We start from the raw sequence: 10686 nt of genomic DNA, 5'->3' as shown, positions 1-10686 counted from the left end.
CGGCGGGCAGGCACGCGTGAAGGCAAAGAAGGAAAAGGGGTTAATGATAGTTTTGGGGAGGTTTTATTTTGGCCGTAGATTAAGGTTAAGATCTTTTAACAGGACCTCTCCAGTTGAAAGTAAAAAGGAGCGGATCCAAGTCCAATTTTAAATCACCATTTCTTTTCTTTTGTCAAATTGAAGGCTAACATTTTATAATATATAATTTCTATATATTATAATATATAAATTAATTTGTTTCATTTTTTAAAATATCTAGAGCTTGCAATGAAATTTGGACCAAATTAAACTCATTTTAAAAGATAAAAAATATAATTAAACCTTTGAAAAAAAGTAATTTATCCTAAATTATAATTTAATAATAAGTCTTTAATTAATATATTAAAAATATTTTTCACTAAACATTATATGTATTTAAATAAACATTACATAATGATACATATATATCTAAGAAATACAATACTTTTAGATATTTCATATGTATTCGATTCTTATTGAACCTTAAGTCACATTGATGCCTATAAGTTGGGAATAACTATTCTCACTACTTAAATTGTTGTTAGCACTACTAGTCATAACAATTTTATCATTTTAGTCTCCTCCTTTATTCCTACAACTCCAACTCTTCTCCCTTTTTCTTTCATAACACACCCAACTACTTCTCAAACTCTTCTCTTTTTTTCTCATCTCCCTCATACCACCCAACGTGGTAATTTTTTTAACACAACAGAATCATGTTTCCGCTATGTTTTTTTTACACAGCAGAGACATGATTTCATTTTTTTTATTTTCTAGAACACAACGAAATCGATACACAACGGAATCATGTTTCCATTGAATATCAAATGTCTGACACAACGTTGTGTGCTACTTTTTTTTTTTTTGAATTCTGATTTTTTCTAAATGGTTCTTTGTAGTGAATACATGGATTGGGATACATTTTTTTCTAATGGAGTTACAATTCCTTAGGATTTTGGAAACATGTATGATGATAGCCAAAATGATTTTTACGTCTCAATCTATCAAATAAAATGCTAGCAAATCAATCAGATAAAAATGCCTGAAGAAAAATATTGCCCCACCCTACCCCCCCCCCCCCAACTGACTTAACTATTCCAATTATTTCACGACTGATGAGGTATGTTGATTAGTTGGCGATTGATTTTATATTTGTGTATGTGTATATTGCTTAAGTGAAGAAAAATATTTTTTTATGTTTTTGAAAATCGAGACGATTTGTTGTGCCAAGTTTGAGATTTAGGGAAGAGTCTTAGATTTGTTCTTATCATTCATAGGTCAGAAAAATGGGAGGAAAATCTATGTTGTAGTTGGTTGTGAAAATGGAAGAACGTATAAGCAATACAAGGATAAGTTAATCTGTAAAAGCATTGGAACTAGAAAATGTGGTTGTTCATTTAAATTAAAGAGGAAGTATGTCAAATAGGTTGGAAACTTTTTGTTATTTGTGGTGTTCATAACCACAAAGTTAGTGAAACATAAGTCGAACATGCGTATGCTAATCGTTTAAGCAGTGAAGAAAAAACTACGCTTAGTCAAATGACCAAAAACATGGTGAAGGCTGGTCAAATTTTGTTGACAATCAAATATCAAGATCAGAAAAATGTCATCACCATCAAGACGGTATAAAATGAATGACAAAGATATTGACGCAAACAAAGGGATCCAAGCATGGAGGTACAAGGATGAACAATATGTATATTGGTTCAAAAGAGTGGACACTTAAGATGTTGTCAAAGACATCATGTGGTCTCATTTAGATTCCATCAAGCTATTAAATGCATTCCCAACAATGTTGATTTGTGATACTACTTACAGGATGAACATATATCGTCTTCCATTGTTGGAGATTGTTGGTGTGACTTCAATAGAAATAACTTTTCTGTTGCATTTGCTGATTTACAATCAGAGAGGACGAACAATTTTTAATGGGCTTTAAATAAGGTTAAAGGATTGTTTGTGAAGGATGATGTGTTGCCTCGGGTGATTGTCGCTGATAGAGTTCTTGCTCTAATGAATGCATTAGAGGTTGTCTTCCCTTCTGCAACCAACTTGTTATGTGAATTTCACATTTCTAAGAATGTAAGAACAAAATGCAAGATACTCATGACTAAGGCAAAAGACTGGGAGGTGGTGCTAGAAGCTTGGGCAAGCTTGGTGAATTCTACTAATGAACAAATATATGAGCAACGATTGAAAATCTTTACACACATTTGCCCACGTTATCCGACTTTTCAGAAGTATGTTTATTATACATGGTTATTGCATCATTAGGAGAGATTTGCACAAGCATGGACTGATCGTGTTATGCATCTCAGAAACACAATAACTAATAGGTAGATTTTTTGCAATTACTTACTTGTTTCACATTCTTTTTATTATGCATCTTCTATTGACATTACATCAAACTGCTTTACAGGATCGAAGGCATACATGCAAGACTGAAGAGGTTGTTTCATGATAGCACAGGAGATTTGTGTACTTGTTGGGATGCAATGAATAACATGCTTATGCTACAACATATTGAACTTACAACATTGTTTCAGAAAAGCATCAATGTGGTTGACCACAAGTTCAATACACCATTTTACAAGAGACTACGAGGCTTTGTTTCAACGCAAGCATAAAGTTAAATCTTTGATGAGTTGAAGCGCTCTGCTTCTGTAGGTGTTGACAGTTCTGCTTGTGGTTACACACTCATAACTACTCATGGCCTACTGTGTGCTTGTGAACTTGCTCGTTATAGCCAAATTAGTGGCTTAATACCTTTTTCATCCATTCATGTGGATTGGAAGATGTTATCTATTAGTGGTACAAATGATGCAAGTGATTCTTGGGGGACTTAACTCTCACAAATGAGATCAATGCATTGTTAAAGAGATTTTCACAGCTTGATGTGGGCGAGAAGATGACATTGAAGAAATAAGGTCCATGAACTTGCATTTCCATATATCACTTCAATATGTCCCCCTCCAGAGAAAGTAAAAACAAAGAGTGCATCGAAGTCTATGAAATCTACTAAATGTGCATTGTGACACCCTAAAATCTATTACAAATAAACATGCACTTATCCTTTGAAGTAAACTCCTTTTTAATGTAACCATGTTCATTAATCCACTTGCGAAAATATTTTACCTTAAGAAACGTCAGTAATTTTTTTTCTTTTTAAGTCCTCTATGCATACAAGTTGTGACAGAAATATAAATCGCTCGATGCATACAAATGCATTTCGAATGTAAACCATACATTTTTTTAATGAAGAGAGAGAAAATTGTTATAAACTTAAGCTATTTAAATATACAATAAAGAGTGATTTGTTACAATAAGTACTAAGTTTAAAACTAAGGATACATTAGAGTGTGGGTAAGTCCCAAAATACATATGATAAAAAGCTTATGATCGCAAGTACATACAAAATATTTGGAACCTAGTCTACCTATACATATGCAAAAGAAAGGAAGACACCCAATCCCAGAGAAATCACCACTAACCCAATCCTAAGGGAGAAATTGTACGCAAAATGGGTGAGTCAAGAGTCAATAGTTGAGAGGTCCCTAATAGCGGGACTCCCTAGAGGAACATCCCACCTATCCTCATCGAGGTCCACCTCAAGATCCTCTTCACTATTTTCCTCCACAAGCCATCCTACTCCTCCTTAGGGAAGCTCCCCACGGACTACCACTGTGCCATCCTCCATGATAAGATCAAGAGGCTCCTCTATCACCTTCGGCGAGTCCTCCTTTAACATCTCTAGGTCCTCCCCAACGGGTGCTAGGGCAAGCGAGGCTGACACAATATGCTCAGAATCTCCACCGACATAAGGTGACCTTAGCACGTAGTTTGGCACATTCGAAGAAGATGATGAAGAGGAGATCTTTATGATCTCCACAGGAACGCCATGACGATAGTAGGGCGGTGTAGGCTGCACCCACCATATAAAATACTCCCCGAACTCTGGTGCTTCCTCAAAGTAAAAAAGGGGCATTGCAGTGAACCTCATGTAGCTGATAAAGTGGGCAACACCCCGTGCCATGTTTGAGAACCATCTCCCAATCCCAAAGTCAAGCTTGAGGAGAAGCTTCGACTCCATTTGACCCTATAAATAAAAATGTGAGTTTCTGCTTTGCCAAACAAAACACATAAGACTAGTAACCATTGTAATGTGGTTATCTACTAGATCTCACATGCATTTCTAAGGTGTCACTTTTTCACTAACTCAACATATATGTTTATATATCACACTGGCTAGCTGCCACTGGAACTCCCATAACTCAATGGTCTTACGACACTTTCGTTCATATGACTGTCGAGAGGACACCTTATGCCATGGTACGATGGCAAGGCTTTCACTGAATGGTTATGCCTTGCATTTGTCAAGATTGCCAACTTGGTATTGTGGAAAATGTGACCATAAACTCAGTCCCATATCCCCTAGGAATAACAAGTCAGTGAGCATACCCCAAGTACCACTCTTTAAGGCCATCCTAACTCTGAGGACTTACTCCTCAACTATTCATAACTGAGGCTTTACTTAATCATCATTGTGGGGCCAGGCTAGACAAGCGCATAACATTGTCGAAAGGCAAACCAAGTCCGAGAATCATCCAGACTTAGCATCACAACACTAGGGATCCCATCTACACCTCATGGTGGAAACCACTAATTGATCATCATCTAGCGAGCTCTTATAACTTCCAATATGTCCCCCCTTGCGACTCTCTTGAGTTCTCCGCACTCCACCACAAGTCTACGTCCACTTGCACGTCTCTCAAGTGCATTACTCTCTTGGAGAAAACATCTTAGTCACATGGGTACTCATGTCCAAGCCCCTATCAACTAACACAATATTGCATGTCTTTCGAGGCACATAATGTCCACTGGAATAGGGTTCTAGTCCACATTGAGACTTGTGCCCGAGTCCCTGCATCATACACACAAAGGCACACATCTTTTGAGACACATTATGCACACTAGAATGAGGTTCTAGTTGACATCGAGACTCATGCCTGAGTCCCTTAACTAACATACACAAGTTTTAACACATAGATCATTATCGTCCTTGGTTGCAAGCCAACCAGGTCACAGACCAAACATCACATGCAATAATGCCCGAAGTCACACCTTTCAGTCTCCAATTAAAAACATTGTATTCCATAGTTATAGGTGTCATGGATTACACTTCTGGGTCTTTCAAACGCAGCCAAATAGATTATACTTACAGGGAAAATCACCAAATCATTCATACTTAGTCAAAATTAAACAATGAGTAACATGCATTAAAAAAACCCTAGGTTTTAGAAATAGTCAGATTCAAGCCTCTGTAAAAACTTTGCAAATAATTTTATTATTGAAATTTTTTTATACATACTTGAAAAATGGTTTAGATTGTGTAATTAACTTACACGTTGTAACCCTGCACTATGAAAATAATTTTCTCGCACCAAAAATTGTTTTTTTTTGTCAACTTTAATAACTAAACTAATAAAATTAATTCTTAAGAAATTTCTTTATTTAAGTAAAAGAGGGAATTCCCAAGATCCAATTATTTACTTTTTCTAAAAAAATATTTCCTTAACTGCAAATTATCATAAGCAAAAATAATTTGTAGGTAAGCATTGACAGGTAAGCAATCATAGAGAAACCAATTAATTAAGGACTAATTACTTCACAAATAAGAACTTAGCAATGTGATTTTTAATTAAATCACAGTCCACAGTTAAAAACAAACACAAACAATAACTCAAAAAGGACAAATCACACACATAAGTTGAGTTGAAATTTTTCAGGGTGTTACACGCACATTCAATGTGGGAGCGAGTTGATGAAATGAACACAATGTTGGTAGTTTGGGAACTCCAAGTGTGGTGCACAAAGATGTTAGTAACAAAAAAAATCCCTTATATGGATGAATTTCTCGATCTGTTACAATAGTTCATCGTAAAAGTTGTTGATGTGAGACTCGATGGAAACTATGGTTACAAAGGCAATTATAGCCTTACTAGGTCAGGGTGAGGAATCATGGGCTCTAGTTCAACAAGACTTGATTCGAGAACTTCAAACATGGAATTTTCAATATGTTGAGTTGTTTGACACACAAGATAGACTGGTTAAATTTTAGACTCGTTGTATGTTCAGCCTGACCCAATAGCATCCGTTGACAAGTGGATGACCATTCATAACGGGTTATGTCATTGCTAGTCAATATAATGTTGTCTTGGTCTCCTTATATATGCTCAAAAGTTGGACCTTCTTTCCGCTTAGGAGTTCAACACCATTTGTGACACAACAACACCTTATTAAAATTGTATTTAATGGGAATCACTTTGTGCAGGTATACAACATCTACTTTGTTGATATAATCCAACAAGGGTCCAATCAAATATCTTTTGCAATGGATGAAAGGCCCAATGACCAAAGCTAGACTGAAAAGAACTAAGAAGCTTTTCCAAAGCTTAGTCATACAAGTGCCCAAACCAAGAATTGTCTCATTTGTACAACTTGAAGATAAATTCAGCAAACTTAAAGACAATAATTTGAAGAGCTCAATGAGCCCAAGAGTTTATACTCAAGATGCAACTATGGGTTGGAGTTTATTTGGATGGATTACATAGCATTTGGTCTAAAGAACTAATTAAGGCCTATTTTCTATTTTTCCTTTAATTTTCATATTTTATTTTCATGTAATAAGTTCATATGACTATTGACATCTTTGAGGTCAATTTTTATGTTTTTAGGCTTCCCAAGTTATTTTCATGTAATAAGTTCATATGACTATTGACATCTTTGAGGTAAATTTTTATGTTTTTAGGCTTCCCAAGTTATTATAGTGGTTAGTGGGAATTTAATTCTAAGTGGGAATTAATTCCTAGTGGGATGTTTAGAAGGAAGTCTAGCCTATAAATAGTAAGAACTTTGTAGCTTTGAGGCAGATTGGAGTCTGAATGAAAGCTTGGGTTTTCTCCCTTTTGTGAGAGCTTCCCTTGGTTTTGGATAAAGAACCAAATCTGATCTTATCAAGGCAACTTGTGGCAATAAAATCTATGACTTATCACTCACCTTTTCACCTATTTCTTGAGTGTGGTGTCAATATCCTTCTCTAAAAGAAAGCTAAGTCAATTTCTAAGTCTAAAAACTTCAAGGCAATCCATCTCGTTTCCCTATTCATATCATTTGGAATCAGAGCCAAGTTCCTTAAAGTTCAAGTTTGAGTTTTTTTTCCTATGTTCAAATCCTTTTTATTTTTTTATTTTTCTAGTTCTTGTTCTTGAGTTTGTGTTCATCTTGTTTTCTTCTCTATTCTATCATGTTCTATTTTCTTTCTGTCATGTTTCATTTTCCTTTGGAAATCTATCCAAGTGAAGAGAGGGTGGATGCAACTCTTCTTGTGAAATGAGCGGATCACTAGTGGAAGTATCACTAGTGATGTGATGGATCCCATAACTTCTGAAAGATAGTTGGGTTTGCACACATTGTCATTGTCTTCAACTTCTTGACCATGTTGGGTGCAAGCACATGTTTCTTTCTAGTAGGATGTGCCTTAATTACCTTGTCCTTTTTGGGAGCAAGAGGAGTTGGAGGTTGAGCAGTTACCTTCCTTTCCTTTAGAGTGGAGCAACCTCTTTTTCCTCTGGTTCACTTAGTCTTTGAGTCTTATACTTTGATTCACCTCCTCAACTTGCTTCTTGGGGACTCCTTTTTGATTGAGTAGCCCTTGGATGCTTGCATAAGAGGACTTGGAGGTTGAGCAGTTACCTTTCTTTCCTTTAGAGTGGAGCAACCTCTTCTTCCTCTGGTTCACTAAGGTCTTTGAGTCTTATACTTTGATTCACCTCCTTAGCTTGCTTCTAGGGACTCTTTTTTGATTGAGTAGCCCTTGGATGCTTGCTGGAGGGACTGAACGTTGGTGCTAACTCCTGTTTTTTCTTAGTTCTTTTCTCTTTTATGATAATCTCCTCCTCGTCCTTAGTTTTGTTGGCCTGATTTTTGTTTTTCTTCTAATTTTCTTGCTTTGAAATGATCTTGTTGGTTTTGTTGGCAATGTGAAAATAAGACATTGCATCATCAACAATAGTCAGTACTACCCTAATGCATTCCTTCCTCTTTTTGTTGATTTCTTTTATGTTTAATTTAGTAATTTCTTGTTGCATTATCTTCATTTACAGTCTCATAGACTTGGTGTTTAAAGCCCTAAAGTTCTATTGCTTTGCTAACATAGACACCTTAATGATTATTTTTTCTTTACTAGAATCGTCTACTGCGTTGAAGGCAAGATAAGCACCTTGCCCCCATAGAATTTTATTGAGTAGGGCAACATAGTAGATGTCATCATTACCTCCTAACGTCTTTGTAATGAACAAGATGTTGAGGTAGATGGTGTAAGGAAAATCAAAAGGAATGCACTCCATTAGGTGGAAAAGCATGAACTGGTGTAAGAAGTTGTTGTTAACTACATTTTGCCACATGTTGGCTTGATCACACAACAGATTGTAGATGACTTTCTATCCTTGGGCCTTTTGGGCATTGTCATTGCAAATAGTCCATGTTGAGAGTCGCTAGCTTTCCTAGCATAGTGGAGACAATAACATGTGTTTTGTTGAACTTAGCTTTCCTCCAATACATTCTAATCAACTCTCGATATATTGTCTATCTGTCATTGTAGTAGCCATGAATACCATAACAAAACAAGGTTTCGTTTAGGTTTAGACCCATGCTCTCTAGAGAAGGGATGTCGAAGAAATTCTCTTTCTGAATAGTTAGTTCATCCTCAGTGTGAATAGTAATGGTGTCAACCTTGGGGATTGAGTTTTGGTACTCAGAGGCATCACCAGCGTAAGAAATTATCGTAAAGGTTGAAGCTTTTTGGTTCATAAACATGGAGAGAGGGTGTTTTGATTTTTTGAAAATGGAAGGTTTAATGAGAGAGAGAACGGTTTAGTGGTTTTAAGTTGAAGGGTTAGTGGGCTTTTTGAAAAGCAACCATAAGGCCGCCAATCAAGAAGTGAATCAGCATGAAGACCAACCATCTCTTACCCAAAACCTTGCATTCCAACTCAAGTAATACAATGCTTATGAATTGAGTACATCCATACATTGGATGCACATATGGCACAAAATGAACAATTTAGTAGCTTAGAGTCATTGGACAATGGATCCTTTGGACAGTAAGTCAGATTGGACAACATATAAAGATTTAATCATTCTTTTATAAAGTCAATTCCGAGTTGGTTCCTTAGAAGAATCAACTTCTCCTCAGTAAGGGGTTTTGTAAAAATATCAGTAAGTTGATCATCATTGGTACAAACTGTAGATCCATTATCCCTTTCTGAACATGATCTCGTATAAAATGATGCCTAATTTCGATATGTTTTGCCCTTGAATGCAATGTGGATTTTTTTTAAAGACTTATGGAAACTTTATTATGACAAAAGATGGGAATGCTACTCTCGTAGATGTTGTATAGAGTGAATGACAATCATAAACGAAACTTGAAGTATAAGAATTTATTACCATAATGCTTCCATATGATGTGTGCTTGCACTCTTACATGTAAATCATTAGTAACCATAAATTTATATTATTTTTATTCATCAAAACCAAAGGAAATGAATGTATCATCCAGTTCTAACAACTGAACAACATGTTGAATCTGGTGCTGAGTCGTCAAAAGCATCCACATAAGGAGAGTGCTCCAAGGACATGGAAATGGCTTGCTTAGAAACCTCCATCTCACCAACTCCAAACTTAGTTACCTCTATTACAACAAAGTTTCCCTCAGCCTCTAGCTCCTCTACAGGTTCCTCCTAAAGGTCTTCCTCATGCTTCTCCTTTGGCTCATCCTCTGGAAAGAAGTACTCCCAATCAACGGGAAAGGACATGCAAGTCTCAAATTGTAGTATTACCTCTTCGACTCAAAATGACAAGTCTAATGCCCTTTCAGGCTGAATTCCACTCCTATATCCACTATCACTGGGCCCATCTATAAAAATAAAGAAACAATTGGGTGAGTTTGTATTCTCTCAATGTCACTCCATGGGAAGAGTAGAGAACTTTTCTCATCCCAACACACAAGTAAACAACATATACACCAGGTTAGCAAGGAGGCCCTAGAATGTTTTGAGTCTACTATTGTCATCATCATTATCGTCATCATATCACTCTCTTCATGAAAACATCGTATGGATCCATACACCTAGTTGATTGACCATCACCAGAAATCATCCTTGGGAAGCGATGGATAGTAAGTATACCCTTGATCCTCATCAGCATGGTACTTCCTAATGCAATTCTGGTTTGTCAGTCATAAAATCCATATATATATATATCATCCTTACGTGTAATCAACTAGGGAAATCCCTTTAAGAGATATACCCTCCACTTCATCACAAATGTTGGGCATTTTTCGGGATGTGCATGCTGGCACCACTTATCCCAATACATGAGTAGCAGCCCAACCTTGGGATTCCACCTACTCACGCCATCACCCCTTAGGCCTGCACGAGGTCACACCCTAAGAAATCTTCGGTGTACCAAACTATAGCTTTTCACACTACATCCAAAACCTTCCCATTAACTTGGCTAATCAAAGTATTTTTAGGCTCTAAGGTTCGTACTCGCAAATTAACCGTCGAGCCATAAACACAAGGATCATTCTCACCCTTAACATATATA

Source organism: Glycine soja, chromosome 1, assembly GCF_004193775.1.
Source record: "Glycine soja cultivar W05 chromosome 1, ASM419377v2, whole genome shotgun sequence".
Lineage (NCBI taxonomy): Eukaryota > Viridiplantae > Streptophyta > Magnoliopsida > Fabales > Fabaceae > Glycine > Glycine soja.
The sequence above is the reverse complement of the archived record's forward strand: the minus strand, read 5'-3'. Positions refer to the sequence as shown.